General features: G+C 35.4%; 1 long non-coding RNA gene across 1 annotated transcript in view; it reads right to left on the reverse strand.

The window, feature by feature from the left end:
• Window positions 1–218: 218 nt before the first annotated feature.
• LOC128639593 (uncharacterized) overlaps window positions 219–20782 on the reverse strand; it is an 87384-nt gene continuing 66820 nt past the window's right edge. Inside the window, exon 4 of the long non-coding RNA XR_008399226.1 lies at window positions 219–648. This is a non-coding gene — a long non-coding RNA (uncharacterized LOC128639593). The remainder of the gene's footprint in view (window positions 649–20782) is intronic.

Consider the following 20782-nt stretch of genomic DNA (forward strand, 5'->3'; position numbering starts at 1 on the left):
ATTAAGAACCAGGTATAGAGCCTCAGACAAGTTTTTTTGTTCATTTTTGCACTAGATTTTATAGAAATAGACTATGGCCTAAAGTATGTGGTCACCCCTGCTAATTATTGAGTTCACGTGTTTCAGCCACATTCATTGCTAACTGGTGCATACAATTCCGATTATCCTAATAAAATGACAGAATAATCTAGATTTTATTAAAGAGACAGAGACGAGTATTTTGCATTACTTTTCCTTTTATTACTCAAATAGCATTTTTAAAGTTAAACAGAAATAACAGAAAAAACTTTAACATGACCAATAACATGTAAATAACATATTGACAGTTAGTAGATATCCAATCAGATCATGACATTGTCCATAAAGAAACCAGAAAACCGTTATTAGTCCTCTTCTATTTGCTTAAAGGAGAAAAATCAGCATGGGAAATAAGAAAAAACAAAACTCCGAAAGGAGACAAAAAATACTGAAAACTAGGAGAACCACATAAGAGAGGTATACTGAAGAAAATCCAGGAAACTTGAAAAAACTGGAACTCTTGAAACTGATGGAGTCTGGAGCTGAGGGAGAAGGTGATTGTCTTGAGAATTCGTAGAAAGGTTGAAATCCAAAATCTTCCTTACATCCCTGGATTGGAAGGAGGTTGCACTGAAATATATATAAAATATATTAAATAACTTAAAATAATAGACAATTAAACCTTGCCAAAATCTTAAATAAGGGAGGGATATGAAATAAGAGGAGGGAAAATATTCTGTCTCTTTAATAAAATCTAGATTATTCCGTCATTTTATTAGGATAATCAGAATTTTATTACAAGGACAGAGACTCATATTTTGCTAGTTTAAAGCAAAGAAATCAAGATGGCAGATGGTGTGGAATAGAAGAAATAGGTTTAAAATAAAACTGATGAAAAATAGAGTCAGAAGACCAATCTGCAGCATTTAAAATATCTTGCAATGAAGCAGATTTGGAAAAAGCTTTAGAAGCAGAGGCGCCTCTAATAGAATGAGAAGAAAAAACAGGATCTACACCAGCTTGCAACATTGTCCATTTAACCCACCTACTAATAGTAGAGGAAGTGACAGGTAAATGAGGAGGAGAAAAAGAAATTAACAGTTGTTTAGAATCTGAAGATCTAAAGAGGAGAGTTTTAGACTCATATACTTTCAGACAAGAAACAACACAAAGATTAAGATGTTCGAAAAAATAAAGATAGAAAATAGAAGTCTTTGAGGCATATTTAACAAATGTCTGTCGGACCTGATCCAACAGTGCGGATCAGGTCCGATAGACATCGCTGAATGCGGAGAGCAATACGCTCTCCGTATTCAGCATTGCACCAGCAGCTCACAAGAGCTGCTGGTACAACGCCGCCCTCTGCAGACTCGCGTCAATCAGCCACCAGCAGGGGGTTGTCAATCAACCCGTACTTGATCGGGTTGAATTCCGGCAATGTCTGTCTGCCTGCTCAGAGCAGGCGGACAGGTTATGGAGCAGCGGTCTTTAGACCGCTGCTTCATAACTGGTGTTTCTGGCGAGCCTGCAAGCTCGCCAGAAACACGGGGCCTCAAGCTCCATCCGGAGCTTGATAGATAGGCCCCATAGTCTTAGTACGTCTAGAAAGAGAAAATATAACACCTTGAGGTGAAAACATTTTTGCATCATAATCTATAACTCTTACATCAGAAACTCTCTTACAAGATAAAAGACACAATAAAGTTGCCAGTTTACATGTAAGTTGTTTAAGGGATAAATCTATATTATTAGACCAGTTTCTGAAAAAAAGAAATTAACAAATCAACATCCCAAAAATATTTATATTTAGGAACAGGAGGTCTTTTAACTCGAATAGCTTTTAAGAGTTTGCAAATGGTAAAATGTTGGTCAATAGGGACATTATGCCATAATTCATGACCAGCCGAAATGGCTGAACAAGCAACATTGATAGATCTGTAGGCCAAACCAGCTTCAAAAAGGGAAGTTAAATAATTAATCACTTCGCTTAAATCGGCTGAAATGGGATCCAAATCGTTACTGCACCAGCCAGTCCATTTAGTCCAAGCGGATAAATAAAATTTTTTGGTTCCTGGAGCCCAAGAGTCCTGAAGCAGGAGTTTGGCCCCTGCCGAAAGACCCTTGGAAGACCAGGATCCCCTGAAATTTTACAGGCAATTAGTTGAAGAGAACCTGATAGAACTAGCTCGTGAAAATCTCAGTTGGGATTGATGAGAAGATTTTGTTGTAGAGGTAATGAATCGGGATATATAGGAGCGCCAATGGCTTAGATATACCACAGGAAATAAAAAGTCAAAATAGTCTCCAATAGTTTCTATTTTCCAAAGTCAACCAAATATTTAATATATAAAAACAATATAATTCTGATCTCCAGAATTCATAAAAACACATATAACAATGCTTAAAATACAATACAATGAATGATTTAAAACAACAGATAACAGATTAAATCTAATCCGGTTAATTAAACTGGATGACCAATATCTAATGTCCCAGTTTTCGTGAGTAAGTCCTCTTAAAAACCCTCTAGTAGGTACATAGATGTGTATGAAAAACAAATCTGTATTTGTTTATCAAATACGTGTGCAAATAAACCTAGTGTTCAATAAATAATGTAATAATGGCTCAAATATTCTTATCAGAGTGATAAGATCACTAATGTAGTGATACGAGACCCACTAGCAGGTCGACAGTGCATACAAATAGTGCAACATTTAAATTATATGATGAACACCGTGAAAAATCAAAAATAAGATACAATGTGTTGGGTTCCTCAAACTATCAAATAAACCATATTATGGATTTATAGAATATAACACACAATAAAATGCAAATAAGTAGTGGATGTGGTCATAAAAATCAAAAAATAAGATAGAGTAATGTGAAAAAATGCAAAAAATACAAAAAATACATATATAACAAAATGGGATCCTACTAATGGGATTTTAAACTAAACTGGTACCAGCTATTACCTCAATTCTCCTGATTGAATCTGGGTGATGGACTCAATGGTCCGATAATGCGTCTAACTTTATTGTCTTAAAAACAATAAACAAATACCACAAGCTATATAAATATGACAAGCTATATAAATATGAACGACATAAAAAACAGAGAGTGTGTATAGTTTGGCCAAAACTAGTCCACAAACTCCTAAAGGTGTGTTTCCACAACTTTAAATAACTTTAGATAATGATATGACAATAATAGTGTCCTTTAAGAGTCTTTTGGTAAAAGTGAATCCTTAAAAGTCTGGTGAAAGTCTGGTGAAAGAAATCCTCAATGTGTAGTGGAGTCCAAAGTCCTATTCCTATGTTAAGACAAATGCCTGAAAGAAATGGAAAAAAGCGCACTAAACAAACAGCGCTAACGGGTATGGACTATTGAAAATAGTCTTACCATTCAAATCCTGGTCCTGGATATAATGAGCCTCTCAAACTTTGGTGTAAAGTTTCGTCTACGCGTTTCGGCCCTCGTACCGGGCCTTTTTCAAGACATATGGAGGCTGCATTAATACTGACCTTATATACTCTTCTATGTGGGCGTTTGTTTGAAAAAATTGCGCCAAATTGGGCGGATGTTGTCAGATTGAATCCCGCCGAAAACACGCACTTCCAATAGTGGACCGGAAGTTGATGCTTGTAATACTTCCGTTTTTTTGTGCTTCCGGTTTCCCGGAGCCATTTTGGAAATGGGCAAGATCGGGATTGGGCTTTCAACACTTTGGAAAACTAATTTTTCATGATAATTGAACATACTCAGCTATCAGACGACCTACTATAAAATCTAAGTGTTGAATGTATATTTGACTATTTTAACTGACGTCTGTTAGTAATTACAAATAGACGTAATTTCTAAATTTTGTTCATCTAGTTGAGGCTAATATATCCAGGACCTAACATAAGGATTAATTATACAATTTATACAAATCTGTATCGATTTAACAAATGAGTCACTATCACAATGTATATTTTTAGGGGTTAACATTCACATTATAGACACTACTTATTTATACTCTAAAATATTGATTTTCTTAGATACATAGTGGAAAATCATCTGCTAACCTTACATATACATAAAGCGATATTTTGAACTCGTGTTCTCACACGTAATCTAATATTCACTAATGGAATCGTAATATTAGATATTTATATAAAAAAAATTATAAAATATCATTGACTTGTCTAGGAATGGCGTTTCTTAAAACGCTTTAAAATTATTGGGTCAGCTCGACCAAACCAGATTAATAAATATATATAAAATCTTAAAATCTTAAAATCACATTAACTTATCTAAGTGATGTTTCTCAAAGGGCTTTAAACGATCAAATTTTGGGTCAGCTCGACTAGACCAGATAATTAAAAATATGGTTCTGAGGGATTGTTCACACTGACTTCAAAGTACATATGACTTAAATAGATAGACCATAATGAAGTTGATATTGGACACTTTAGGGATAAAAATCAAAAACTGGAACTTTTTTAAAACAGATGGACAATCTCAAAATTGGCATTGAGACCTTTTGGATGAATACAGTCTAAATTAAAAATCCATTTGGATTCTGTTTTTAGTAATTTCAATTCCATGTCTCCTCCTCTCCAATCCTTGTTTATTTTGCATATACCCATATATTTGAAGCTTTTGTCGCTTCCACCATGTACTTCTTTAAAGTGTTTGTAGATTGGTAAATCAAACTTCTTCCATTTGATCTGCAACAAATGTTCTCGAATTCGGTCTTTTAGTTTCCTAGAGGTCTGGCCTACATACTGCAGGCCACACCCACATTCGACCAAGTAGACTATGTTCTGATCAGTACATCTTATTGTTTGTTTGATATGGAATATTTAATTGGAAACTTTGGATTTTATTATATTCGTTTTCTTTCCATGTTTACATGCTTTACAGAAGTAACATGGATAAAAACCAAATAGTTTTTTACCCAAGATGTCTGAAGGGTTCTTTTCTTTCTTCTGTTTGGGTATGCTTGGAGCCAGAATTGATTTTAAATTATTGGCCTTCCTATAGATGAAATTGGGTCGCTCTGTTAGATGTTGCCCAGAATGTCATCATTTTTGAGTAAGTGCCAATGTCTCTTGATTATATCCTCGATTGTTTTTTTCCTTTCTCCATATTGGGTGATGAAAGGGATTTTGAGACCTTCAGGTTTTCCTTTATCTGTTTTCATTTTATAAGTTAGAAGGGAGTCTCTTTTTGTGTTACTTACTTCTGTGATGGTCTTGTCTATGAGGGATTCGCTGTATCCCCTTTCCAAGAATCTAGTTTTCAGTATTTTCGATTGTTTACCCCACATTTCTTCACTTGAACAATTCTTCCTAATTCTTAATAGTTGCCCTTTTGGGATGTTCGATATCCATTTCTTATGGTGGCAACTTGTGTGGTGGACATAATTGTTGGAGTCTACTTCCTTAAAGTGTGTGGATGTTTCAATCTTCCCATTGATGACTCCAAATCGTTACTGCACCAGCCAGTCCATTTAGTCCAAGCGGATAAATAATTTTTTTTGGTTCCTGGAGCCCAAGAGTCCTGAAGCAGGAGTTTGGCCCCTGCCGAAAGACCCTTGGAAGACCAGGATCCCCTGAAATTTTACAGGCAATTAGTTGAAGAGAACCTGATAGAACTAGCTCGTGAAAATCTCAGTTGGGATTGATGAGAAGATTTTGTTGTAGAGGTAAAAGAATTGGTGGAAGGAAAGACATTTCTAGGAGAATAGAAAACCAAGATTGGGCTGTCCACCATGGAGTTAATAATAGAAGAGATATTGGGTTCCTCTTCACATAAGAGATTGTGCGAGGAAGGCATAAGCTCCTGTCATCGGCCAGTTCTGAAGAAAGGCATCCGTTGCTAAAGCCGTTGGATTGGGTCTCCAGCTGTAAAAAGGGAGGATCTGATAATTGAGGCGAGAAGCAAAGAGATCTATTGAAAATGGGCCTCTTAATTCTTGAAGCTTGAAGAACAAAAGAGAATTCAATTTGCAATCGCTGTTGTCTTTTTAAATGGCGAGATCCCCAATCTGCTGTGGAATTTAGAAGACCAGAAAGATATTCTGCTTGAATCAATATATTGTGAGAAAGACATTGATGAATAAAGTCCTTGGTCATTTCTGACAAAATCTTTGAAGAAGTACCTCCTAAACGGTTCAGATAACAAACTGCCAATATGTTGTCCATACGCAGAAGAATAGAGATAGGAAAATCTTTCCTGACAAAACTCTTCACTGCAAAAGAACCAGCCAGAAGCTCTAGACAATTTATATGAAGCTTCTTTTCTGAAATTGACCATTTGCCTCCTGTAATGATAGGACCCAATCTTGCACCCCAACCAAAATTGCTTGCATCTTATTCTATGATAATATCTGGAGATTTTCCAAAAATAGCTTTCTCATTCCAAGCTTCCATATTGGGTAACCACCAAAGAAGTTCCAACCTTGCTTCCTCTGACAAAGAAATGTTCTGAAAATATGAATATCCTAAACGAAGATAATGAATCTTCAATCTTTGAAGAGCTCGATAATGAAGAGGCACAGGAAATATTGCCTGAATTGAAGAAGAAAGAAGGCCTATAATCCTTGCCAGAGAACGAATAGGAAAAAATTGTTTTTTGAGAAGATAATTTCTTTCTTTCTTGATCTTCTTGATCTTGTCCACAGGGAGACTAAAAGTAGAGGAAACAGTATTGATAACGAATCCCAGAAAAACTAAATTTTGAGAGGGAGAAAGGATTGGTTTCTTGAGGTTGATAATAAAGCCAAGATTCTGAAGAAGGTTCATAGTAGTATTCAATTAGTCTGAAAGAATAACAGGATCCTGATGAAAAATGAGGATATAGTCCAAGTAAATGATCAAACAAATACCTCTCATTCTCAACCAAGAAACTACTGGTTTCAAAACTTTTGTAAAAGCCCAAGGAGCGGAAGAAAGACCAAATGGAAGACATGTAAACTGCCAAACTTGATCTTTCCAAAGGAAACGGAGGAATTTCCTGAAATTTGAATGAATTGGAATAGTCAAATAAGCATCTTTTAGATCTAAACAAACTAACCAATCTCTGTCTAGAAGACAATCCCTCAAAAGATGAATACCTTCCATTTTGAAATGATTGTATTCCAGATGGAGATTTATCTGTCTTAAATTTATAACTGGACGATAAGAACCTTCTTTTTTCTTTACTAGAAACATGTTGCTGATAAAGGAATCTGTAGGATTTAGAACTTGTTCTATCACTTCTTTTCTTAATAAATCTGAAATTTCTAAATCTAAAAGATTGTAATCTGACTGGGAAAAAACAATTGGACAAGGAAGAGAGTTTTGAATTGGAGGGGAAGAAAAGAGAAGGTGAAAACCTGAAAATGTTTGAATGATCCAAGGAATTTTTGTGATTAAAAACCAATTTTTTAAAAAGAGAGCTAATCTGGCTCCTATTTTTTGTGGGGGAAAAAGAATGTGATGAAAGGTGAGAAAACTTACAGATGAATGGTCTGCGAGATGGACGGTTTCTGAACGGAGATTGTTGGGGTTGCAAAATTGTGGAATTGAATCCTAGAGATCCCTGGAAGCGGCCAGGAAAGCGACCTCTGCCTTTCCCGGCCCTATCAAAAATTCTATTAGGTTGATAAAATATCTTTTTTGTGTTTAATTTTATTCAAAGAGTTAAACTCATTCACATAATTATTCAATTTTTTGAGACCAGACTCCCCAAAAAGAAGACCATTAGCTTTCTGACCCATTTCGGTTGGAGCGAAATCAGCAATCTTGGGGTCAATTCGTTTTAGGACTAAACATCTCATTTGTGTTGCCATGGCTGAATTAGTATCACCTAACAGGTAAACTGATCTTTGTAACCACTCTCTCATCACATAAGGGTCTAAAATAGATTAATTATAAATAGACTCCACAGAGACTTCGAACAACTTAGTGATAGGACCTAATAAATCCAAATATTTATCCTGACAAGCTTTAAGAAATCTGTCAGGACCTCTCTTAATATTAAAATTCTTAGCTCCAATAAATTTTAATAAATTCGGATCAATCTCAGGTGTTAAGTGAGTTAAATGAGGGAGATCCGGTCTAGGACATTCTGCTTTCAAAACATTCTTAGTTTTAGATGATAAAGGCTTCTTTATATAGAAATCTAAAAACTTAGCAACTTTTCTAGATGGTTGCCAATGGGATGAACGGGGTGCAAAATGTCATCTGGGTCTAAATATAACTCCCCCTTATTGTCGAATAATTTGGGCTTAGAAGAAACAGAACCCTTTCTCTTTTTAGGTATATTATCAGACAAAGATGAATGATCAGATAAAATCAAATGATCATCAGAATCACCATTGTCAGAAAAATTATTATCATCATCGTCAAAATATGAGTCCGAAAACTCTTTTGCAGAAACTAAGTCTGCGTTCACTCTGCTTTTAAAATTAGTTTTTTTCAAATAAAACATTTTCTGAATCTGAGTCAGAGTAAGAATCTTTAATAATTTTCTTTTTAGAAATTGCAGAGATTTTGTCTGAAGAAATCAGACGTGAATCAGCCTTTCTTTTATTTTTATCTTGCAAAGTTTTTGCGTACTGTTCCTTTAAATGCTTAGTTTTAGCAATAGTCTTTTTAGGTAAAGGGTTAATATCAGTATTAATATGAGGGGTTTGAACAGATGTAATGGCTGATTTAATTTGTGACATCTGTTCCTGAAATTGATTTAACGTTTGTAAAACAGATTGAAGTGAACTCTCAGGAATTTGGGTTATATTTTCCTGAGACATATTTAGAATAAATAAAATTAAATATTATAATTTATACTAGATAACTATGAATAAAATATAATATAAGTACTAAGAAATTTTATAATAAAACCTCAATAAATAAAAACTGACTAAAAAACTAAAGCAATTGATTTAAATGATGTATGAGAGATACAATAAATAACAAACACAGCTGCATATAATAAAGGTTAGTAGAAAGAGCTAGTAGCAATATAAATTGCAACAACATTTCGAAATAACGATATCCAGCACAAGCTGAGGTGACAGGTAATCTGGGCGGTTACAGAGGGCGAGAAGGAGGAGGCGGGAAAATGAGTCCCATGACGATAGAGAAGAAGGGGAGGAGCCAAAAGCGAAGAAGAATGCAAAATGGCAGACAGAAGGCAGGGAGAAATGATCTGCATAAAGCAGTGGCAAAAACGAAGGTAAAACAGGTCAGAACGAAAACGGAGTTAAACCGGAAGTAACAAACAATAAGGAGACAAAATAAAATTAAGATATGAGGTATAAAATTAAAATATATAATGAAAAAGGCATGAATGAAATGAACCATAAATAAAGTAAAATAATGACAAACAGGAAAAACGGAACAACAAAAATAAAGAAAATCCGGAAATAAAACAATTAATCAAAATACATTATGTGACAAAATACACAAGAGAAATAAATAGAAACTAACAACAAGGAAATCAAAGAAAAATGAACATTAATAAAATAAAACAGAACAAAGAAAATACATTTTTATTTAAAAACTTATTATACTTATCTCATAGAGCAGCAAAAAGAAAAGAGGACTAATAACGGTTTTCTGGTTTCTTTATGGACAATATCATGATCTGATTAGATATCTACTAACTGTCAATATGTTATTTACATGTTATTGGTCATGTTAAAGTTTTTTCTGTTATTTCTGTTTATCTATTTAACTTTAAAAATGTTATTTGAGCAGTAAAAGGAAAAGTAGTGCAAAATATGAGTCTCTGTCCTTGTAATAAAATCACCATTTGTGAAATTAGCTGCCCTACTAGATCTGCCCTGATCAAGTGTAAGTGTAAATATTGTGAAGTGGAAGCGTCTAGGAGCTGCAATAGCTCAGCCACAAAGTGGTAGACCAAGCAAACTCACAGAGAGGGCTGCCAATTGCTGAAGCTTGTAGTGCATAACAGTAACCTATCGTCTATGGCATTGATAACTACAGAGTTCCAAACTGCCTCTGGAAGCAACATCCGCTCCAGAACTGTGCATCAGGATCTTCATGAAATGGGTTTTCATGATGATCCTCAACCCCATTCAGCACCTTTGGGTGAATTAGAACACAGATTGTGAGCCAGACGTTCTGTTCCATTATCAGTATCTGACCTCACAAATGTTTTTGTTGGCTGAATGGGCATACATTCCCATGGACACACTCAAAATTATTGTGGAAAACCTTGCTAGAAGATTTATGATTTATATTATTGTATTTAAGATTTATGACTGTTATAGCCCCAAGGAGGGGGGGGGAGGGAAATCCATATTAATGCTCATGGTTTTGGAATGTGATGTACAGCAAGCCCATATAGCTGTGATGGTCAGGTGGCCATGCTCTGTATATACTGTATAGGAAGCATCTGAAACATGGTAAACACTACATTTTTATTAATTGTTTATTATTATATAGATTACTATTCCAAGAATTTTCTCCCCATCTTCTAACTGTTTGGATAAGATTATATTTGTTTAATGTACAATATACTAAGCAGAAGGAATAAAATACAAGAACAGTAAAGTTTAGCTACACTAGCTTTACATTTTTTGGACATAAAATATGAAAAGCATTTTTATGCTGACACGTGAAGTGTATTTTTCCTTCTGTCTATTATGCAAAATTCATATGTATGTTAGCAGTTTATCTAGTTTTTGTGCTGCCCTAGGCACTAGGATATTTGCTGCCGTTAATCCCCTAACCAACTTTCGCTCATATTTACCCAATATATTTATCACAGCCATTGTCAGAAATGGTTGAAGAGTACAATATAGTAACAACTCCTATCAAAGATTAGATAGTTTGTTTAAATGATTTTCATTTGTGTGTTAATATTAAATAGATTGGAAACCCTGGGATAGGGTTTATCAGCATATTGGAATAGAATGGTATAAGTGTTAAGTATATGAAAATTGTATATCGATTTATCAAAATGAAGGATAGATGATGTATTGTAATATTGATGTGTTTTTCGTCTTAATGTTAATGTCCTCTATTTTCATGTTTATCCTGCCTATTGTTCATTAATTATATGAAAAATAAAGATTTAAAAAAGAATAATAATAATAATAATGTATGTGTATATGTATGTTTATGTGTATGTGTATATGTATGTGTATATGTAATGTTTTTTTAGTAAAATATATATATCTATGATCAAACACATTACAGCTATTACTTTTGAGGAAGAAGGACTATACTACCCTTTGAAACGCGCCAGGAATAGCTGTATTTTTCTACTTGTATTATACTTATGGACTTGGGTATGATCCGGTGAGCCAAAGTATTTTCTGCTACCACTGATACACTATTTCTATGTTAACTGTATCCCTGTGAGCTGAATTTGTGATTGATTACGTCATATTGTATTTGAGGTTACATAGTGTGAGTGCGGTTCTTATGGTGGGGATCTTTTATCACTTTTTAAATAAACAGTATTACGCTATTTGTTGCTTTTGTCTCTTTACTTTATACTGGGTGCATGGAGCCTGAAGAGATACCATACTCCAAGAAAAACTGAGAAAGACAAGCGCAACACAGCGGTCACTACGCAGGGAAGCCACTGAGGACATCTCTAATACGCGGCACTAACCTCATATCGGTTAGAGGTCCCTTCTAGATCACCTTCTTAAGGGCTGACTACAACAGTGCAACTCTTGACAGGGCCCTCTACCCTATAATTGTTTTGTTGTACTCCCCCTTTGTTTATAGCGCTGCGGAATCTGTTGGCGCTCTACAAATAACTGATAATAAATTCTAGTAAATGGATTACCATTGGGGTAACAAGACCCATATGATATATTGCAGGATCCATCTAGGATTTAATTTCTCTGAACTTTGAATTCCATTACTACACTTGTGTGAACTGATTATACATACTGAATAAGCGCAAACACCTATTTCTATATATAGCAAAGTTTATTTTTATACTACATATAACTAAACATTTTAAATAAAAATCTCAAGCTGTCTACTGTTCTTGTAAGAAAGTTTTCTGTAGCTAGCAAATGCTTTTTAAAGAAAATGCTCAACAACCTTGAGGCCGTGTTTCTTTCAAATAAAATGTCTGGTCACAAAAAAGGAAGTACAACATGTTAATGACACTAGCAAGTCAAGAACATTTTTGTTTCAGATCATTTTCACACCAAAATCCAGACATATTGCTCTAATTTATGATGGGGCATTCTCTATAGAAAACATGAATTAAGTATACTTCTCATAGTTATACTAAGAACCAGGTATAGAGCCTCAGACAACTTTCAGCCACCGTTGCTAACAGGTGCATACAATCACCGTTTGTGAAATTATCTGCCCTACTAGATCTGCCCTAATCAAGTGTAAGTGTAAATATTGTGAAGTGGAAGCATCTAGGAACTGCAATAGCTCAGCCACAAAGTGGTAGACCAAGCAAACTCACAGAGAGGGCTGCCAATTGCTGAAGCTTGTAGTGCATAACAGTAACCTATCGTCTATGGCATTGATAACTACAGAGTTCCAAACTGCCTCTGGAAGCAACATCTGCTCCAGAACTGTGCATCAGGATCTTCATGAAATGGGTTTTCATGATGATCCTCAACCCCATTCAACACCTTTGGGTGAACTGGAACACAGATTGTGAGCTAGACGTTCTTGTCCATTATCAGTGTCTGACCTCACAAATGTTTTTGTTCGCTGAAAGGGTATAAGTTCCCATGGACACACTCAAAATTATTGTGGAAACCCTTGCTAGAAGATTTACGACTGTTATAGCCCCGGGGGGGGAGGGGCAAATCTATATTAATGCTCATGGTTTTGGAATGTGATGTCCAACAAGCCCATATAGATGTGATGGTCAGGTTACCATGCTGTGTATATAAAGGAAGCATCTGAAACATGGTAAACACCACATTTTTATTAATAGTTTATTATTATATAGGTTACATTATCAGTTACTATTCCAAGAATTTTCTCCCCATCTTCTAACTGTTTGGATTTATTTAATATACAATATACTAAGCAGAAGGAATACAATACAAGGAAAGTAAAGTTTAGCTACATTAGCATTACATTTTTTGGACATAACATAAGAAAAGCATTTTTATGCTGACACATGTGAAGTGTATTTTTCCTTCTGTCTATTATGCAAAATTCAAATGTATGTTAGCAGTTTATCTCGTTTTTGTGCTGCCCTAGGCACTAGGAAATTTGCTGCCTTTAATCCCCTAACCAACTTTTGCTCATATTTACCCAATATATTTATCACAGCCATTGTCGGGGGTACATGGAGAGGCCATGTATAGGGTGACCATACTGCCGCTTTAAAAAGGGACACATATGAAAAATACATATGTCAGGGTTCTTATACAAACCATTTCTTTAAATAGCTCTGAAAACAGCCGTGACATATGTGTTTTTCATATGTGTCCCTTTATAAAGCAGCAATATGGTCACACTAGACAAGTAATTAATAAAAAAAAATATTTGGAAAGTTTATGGGAAAGTGGCACACAAGAGATCTAATCCTCAACATTTACTGCTCTCTGTCCTGCGCCCAACACACGTCTAGTTGGCCTTGACAAAAATACACTAGATGATACAGTCATTTACAATGCCTGTTTACATAACTACTATACAATGTAGCAATTCCTTCAACACAAATCCATATATTGATTATACATAATCTCTTCTATAAATTATACATCAAAAATGTACTGAACATAAAAACAATAAAAAAACAATCGGGTAGATTACGAGTTTTGCTCTAAACAGGGAACGAAACTAACGCCAAAAAGTTGCGTTATTTCACTCTTTATAGCGTTGCCATTACGAGTTACTGAAAAGCCTCCTTGTGCGTTTGATATGGTGGCGTTAAGCTCCATACCGCACAAAAGTCATGGGCTGCTTTGACGTGCTAGTGCACGATTTCCCCCATAGACATCAATGGGGAGAGAGTGTTAGAAAAAAAAAAATAACATTTGCGATCGCGGAATGAAAAATCGCTGTAACGCTGCCCCATTGATGTCTATGGGGGAAAAAAAATATGTTTAAACCTAACATAAACACCAAGTCTAAACACCCCTAATCTGCTGCCCCTGACATCGCCAACACCTAAATAAAGTTACCCTTAATCTGTCGCTCCTGACATCACCGACAGTAATAAAAGCTATTAACCCCTAATCCGCCACTCCCCAACATCGCCGCCACTATAATAAAGTTATTAACCCCTATTCCGCCGCTCCCCGACATCACTGACAGTATAATAAAACTATTAACGCCTATTCCGCCATTACCGACATCGCTATACACTATAATAAATCTATTAACCCCTAATCCGCCGCTCCCCGACATCGCTGACATTATAATAAAGCTATTAACCCTTAAACCTCTGGCCTCCCACATCCCTGCCACTAAATAAACCTATTAACCCCTAAACCACCAGCCCCCCCACATCGCAAAACACAAATTAAACTATTAACCCCTAAATGTAACACCCCCCCAACTTTAAATTAAAATTACAACATAATTATCTAAAAATAAATAAAAACTTACCTGTGAAATAAAAAAACTAAGTTTAAACTAAAGTTTAAATTAACCTAACATAACTATTCTTATAAAATTAGAAACACTACCAATTAAAAAAACTAAATTACAAATTTAAAAAACCTAACACTATGAAAAAAAATAAAAAAATCTAAAATTACAAAAAATAATAAACAATAAATTACGAAAAATAAAAAACACTAAGCTTACAAAAAATAATAAATGAAATGATCAAAAATAAAAACAATTACACCTAATCTAAAACCCCTATAAAAATAAAAAAGCCCCCACAAAATAAAAACACCCCCTAGCCTACAATAAACTACAAATAGCCCTTAAAAGGGCCTTTTGTAGGGCATTTCCCTAAGTTACAAAAACAAAAGAGTGGTCCTGCTGTCATCAAATAAAAGTCCTTTATTAAACACGCGTTAAAAAAACGTTAAAAAACCATGGAAGCATCCAAAGCAAAGGTTACAGAGAGCACAGCATCTGGGCTAACATGTTTCGGCACTTAAGCCGTAATCATAGCCATAAGGTACAACGCAAAGAACATATTTTAAAAAGAATATACCATTAGCTGATTGGTTGAACAATTAAAATAAAAATACGCCCCCTAAACCTGACAATCTAACAGAATCATCAAAGTCCTGTAATAAACATGCAAGTAAATCTGTATATATTCTAATAATATAAGCTATACCCTGTAACAAACACACAATATACTCATATAAATACAATACTACAATTGGGTCCAGAAAGGATCTATATTTGAACTATGTGAGATTCATACATAAGTGGTAGTTTATAGTCACATAGTAACCTGTAGGAAACTAAAGAATAACTATAAACGTACAGCTACAGGGGATAAGGTCTATGCTTATAATTACACAGGGAAGTAAATGAAAGCTCTAGACATGTATGTAAAAATGTAAATATGAATAGGCCTTAGACAAGTTATGTGGTTAGAGGCTATAATTGGTGTGGTTCTCAGTATATACTATGTAGATAGTAAACAAAAAATAGCAATACAAAAGGCTGTATATACAATTTATGCCCAGTAATTTATTAGATCGTATTTTGAATTCAAACCTAGAGGTGTTCTGGTCTTAAGCTGGAAGATCCAGAACACCTTACGTTTAGCTAAAAGAGTCTCAATATCACCCCCTCTCTTTGGCATACTCACTTTTTCAATAGCTACCCATCTGAATGTATTCAGTTTGAGTCATGCAGGGTAGCAAAGTGTTGGACCAAAGGGGTAGTGGATTTGCCCCTGGTGATGGTGGAGATGTGTTCCCTGATCCGTGAGTTAATGTCCCTAGAGATAAGACCCACGTACTGGATATTACATTTTATGCAGGTGATCAGGTATATCACATAGGTGCAGGTGCAATTTAGACAAGTTTTAATGTCATATGTTTTCCCAGTCACTACAGAGGTGAAATTATTAGTGATCTGAACATAATCACAAGGCTTACATTTTCTGTGACCACACCTGTACATTCCAGTATAGGTGAGCCAGGAGTTTCCTGCTCTGTCAGATTCTTTCAATCGAAGACATTGGGACATTTGTCCAATGTTTAAATGTGAATAATCAAGGTTTAAAATTCACTTTTGAGTTTGATTCTAAAAACATTAACTTTCTAGATCTATGTCTAGTAGGTAGTGGAGATGGTACCATAGACACTAAGGTCTTTCGCAAACCTATATCTGGCAACACTCTGCTTCATGCAGGTAGTTGTCATCCTAAAAATACCTTCTATGCAGTTGCTAAAGGCCAATTCACTAGACTTAAAAGAAACAGTAACAGAGAGGAAGACTACATACATGAGGCAGAACTGTTGGAACAGAGACTTAAAGAAAGAAAGTATAGCAATGAAGCCAAAATGAAAGCCTAGATGATCCCTAGGGAAACTCTGTTATAAGACAACAAGACACAAAATAAATTATTCTTAAATATGTAGTATTGTCATGAAACACTAGCGGCAGACGATCAACTGAAAGATGCGGTACAACGAGGTGTACGGTGTTCACATAGGAGGTGCCGTACTCTCGGCTCTCTTTTATCCCCTACACAATTGAAAGAATCTGACAGAACAGTAAAATCCTGGCTCCTGTTCTTGTTCTTTGGAAAATCTAGTTACATATCTTATCATTGCTTGGTGTCTTTGCAAGATTCTTCAAATTGTTAGCACAATGTATTGTGCCGTCATATGTGGGAAATCACCAACTGCCTCCCTTTACATACATACAATTATCCATTAAAATATACCAATGTTAACTCAAAATTCCTATAATTTTATTCCAATGGCAGTTGTGACATTTTATTCAATTATATACCACATCCATATTCTTCAGGTATGCTTCTTGACATTTTGAAGTTGTGTGCACTTATTTCCCAAACGTTTTGGCTCCTTTTATTTAAAGGACTGTAATAGTAGAATTGTGTAATCAAAAGTGCATACTAAAAAGACAACTCAATAGGACTCTAAATTTTAAATGTGCAGTAATTATTTTTATTTTTGACAATTTTCAAAATGTACTTTAATTGGCTCCTGTATCATATGACAGCCATCAGCCAATCATAGTCTAAAATACTTAATCACTATGCTCAGTAGTTGCTGGTGCCTCAGAAAGTGTGCATATACAAAGACTTCAATTTGATAATGGAGCTATATTGGAAAGTCTCTTAAAGGGACAGTCTACACCATAGTCATTTCATAGCCTCTGCACCCTTTCTATATCATGCAGCAGGAACGGTAAAAAAGTTACCATTGACTGACAGGCTCCGCCCACTGATGACATCACGATCTAGGCTGCATATGGTGTCTAATCATAAAAGGCTCACTAGTTGGATTCAACAGACTGTCAATGCTATTCAGCAGAGTGCCGAGATGCAGCCCAGATCGTGATGTCATCAGCGGGCGTAGCTTTACAGCCATTTCAAAGTGGCCAGAAACAATATTAATTTTAAAATAACTATTTTAGAGTTCCTGCTGCATGATATAGTAGGGGCGCAGGAAGCTATTTGCAGCTTAATCTAAGGTAAGACTTAAAGATGACTAAGGTGTAGACTGTCCTTTTAAACCTACATTGTATATCTGACTCATGAATGTTTAATTTTGATTTTATTATCAATTCACTTCCTTTTACACTATTCTGCTAAGATATGTTTTAGGATTGCACCAAAACATATTTTTATAATTTATGAATAAGAAATGGGTGAATAACACAATCCTCTTTTTTCATTGCATGGTGTCTATGGCCTTGAAGTGTAAAACAAGACTTGCTTTGTTTTCATGTACAGGAACCATAAAACAAAATATGACTCCCAGTTTTGAGCAATGTCATTCTTTTTGTCAAACACAAAACACTAATTTGAATAGCTTTACATATGCTGCACTTATAATCCTAGGGAAGGCTATATATAAAAGCTTAGAAATTGTAATATCTAGTGTGTATGTTTGAAGTTGTACAAAAGGATATACTTGTGATAGTTAGACAGACAGATAATAATTTGGATAATAATAAAGAACAAGCATAATATAATTAAATTAAAACTTTAACCATGGGCTGTGCTTGGACCTAGAAAGTGTTGAGATTTGTAATTAAAGGCAAATGTAACCCATATACTAAATTACCTGAAAATGGTGCAACATATTTGTCAAAATCTGGCTAGAAAATAATCCCATGAACATCTAACATGTAAAAAGGAAGATATTTTACCTCAACATTTCTTCAGTAAGTGCTCTGTGAGCAGTTATCTTGAACTACTGTCATGTGGATAGTGAAAAAAAAAGAAAAAAAAAGAACAGCCAATCAACTTTTCAGTGCTGAGTTCACACTTTGCTTTACTGTGATCTTGTGTGATTTAACCATAATGTCCTGAGATTTCATAGTAAACTCAGGATGGAAAGAAAGTGTCAGGGCAAGCATCCTGACTGGATGCTTATTGGGCGATTTATCAATTATCAAACTGAGGTGGACAGGGGCGCATATACGCGCCCCTGTCTGCCGCAGCTCACCTTTGGCGGTCTGAATTCTCCTGGAGGAATTCAGCATTGCACATGAGCACTATTTTTCGCTTGCGTGCAATCCCGCCCCCTTCCCGCGCACAGCCAATCATGAGCAGCCAGGAACTGTCAATCTCCCCAGTCAGAAAAGAATGGGGAGATTGAATTTTGCCAAACAAGAGGTGGCAAAGATGTTAGCAAAGCAGCGATATGATGAACGCTGCTTGTTAAATACGGTGTGTAGGTTCTCGTGTGAGAACCTGCAGCCGTAGGGGCTCAAAGGCTGGGGAAAGCCTTTGATAAATCGACCCCTTAAAGTCCCTATACAATGGGATGTTATTTTGTATAATGGGTTCCTTGAGGTGAAGTTTTTGGTAGAGACGGGTGGGCCGATTTGCCACTATTAGGGTGATTGATTGTACAGGATCCAGTCCAGATTTTACTGGATCCTTTCTCACTTTGTTAATTAATCTGATTAAGTTCACCTGGAGGGTGTTAAGGCTATAAAGGTCTCATTAAGTGAGTAATGGGGATCTGTGTCGTGGTAAAGGAACGTGCTGGAGTGTATTATACTGTAATGAACCAGTGTTTAAAGACTGTTGCTAATGGACTATATGCTGAAAACTCACTGTTTGTTTGATTTTATATAATATATATATAATGTATCATCATTCCAACTTTGTCAACAGTGTACATTTAAAATATTGCTACAACACCTCTGACATTAGTCATATGTGTCTCCTATTCTTTTGACTGACCGCAGGCAGAACTAGTCAGTCATTTCAGAGGGGTCATTTTGTGATTATAAATCACTATTCTATGCGCCGTTACATTTTGACAGAGCTTTGCTAGGCCAAATACGTAAGGACAATGAAAGCTTTATAGTTGCTCTATTCTAATTTTATGTACTAAAGATTTAAACTTTCCTTAATGGAGCTCCTGGTGAGTCCAAATCTTTTGACAGCATTGTTGAAGATTTTATTTACTTTTTACAAAAATCCATATCAATGCCGCACTATAGCAACCGGTATATATTTGGCTGTAAAATACCCTTTACTGTTATTTGCAACAATATTGTATTAAAAGGAAAAAGTGATTTATAATAATAATTAACAGATATTCTAACCACAAAAAGAATGTAATTGAGGTGCTTTCTGAATTTTTTTTTTCTTTTCTTTTTTTTTATATATCATCCATTTACTGAGTAGCTGATAAAAAAAAATATATCCACAAGTGGAAAAAGGTATAAATAGGTATAAGTAGGTCAATTACTTGACACTAAATTTCCATTTTTATTATATCACTATGCTATTGAAAAATACCAATAATTTATACAAGGAGTGTAACTACAGAGGTCTCAATTGATACCGGGCCCACGGATCTTGGGGTCTCATTTGGCCTTGTAATCCATAGTGGTATGGCTATGGGGGTGGGGGTGGTGGAGCTCCTTGGTGTATCCTCTGAAAATCAAGTCTCACAGTTTACACACAGTGACAAATATAATGGCTTTGTTTACAAGATGGTCAACACAGTTTTGTTATACATAAAAAACTGTTACCATATTTGTACAGGAAGGCTATGCAAGTGCATGTTCTCTTGTGTGCAGTGTTCCCTCTAAGGCCAGTTTTGTGGTTGGCCCAGCTGTTAAATAGTTAATAAGAAAACCATACCTTGCAGTCTGTATTGTGCAGTCTTTGCTAATTGCACACAAAACTGGCCTTAGAGGGAACACTGCTTGTGTAGATTAACCAAGGGGAAGGATAACTCACAGCCACAGAGTGGCACCTTCTTTATGTGGCTGCTTTCTCAGTTTCTGTTGATTGAAAGTAGCCAGAAAAAGCTCTATTTATATGGGGAGGCCCACATCATTCTTTGTCCTAAGGCTCAGTGATGTCTAGTTATGGACCTGATTTATTCATCTCACATAACTCCCCACAAGTAAATAGAATTAATAGCTAATAATAGTGTTTTAAAACCCATGGTGAAAGCTCTTGTGGCTCCTTCAGTGATACACAGCTATCTCTTTCCATATTGTAACAACGCTTCAATAATCGGCTAAGGCTATCAAATCTCCCATGCATTTTGCTTTCAAATTCGTTTAGAAGAGCTCTAAGTGTGGTATAATAGTTGTGTGTATCCATTGTGAGATAAGAAAGATTATGTGACTGCTCTGCTTCCTTGGCTTTAGTAGAGAGTTATTGCAGAGAAAATAGA

The sequence above is a fragment of the Bombina bombina genome, chromosome 9 (genome assembly GCF_027579735.1).
Source record: "Bombina bombina isolate aBomBom1 chromosome 9, aBomBom1.pri, whole genome shotgun sequence".
Taxonomy (NCBI): Eukaryota; Metazoa; Chordata; class Amphibia; order Anura; family Bombinatoridae; genus Bombina; species Bombina bombina.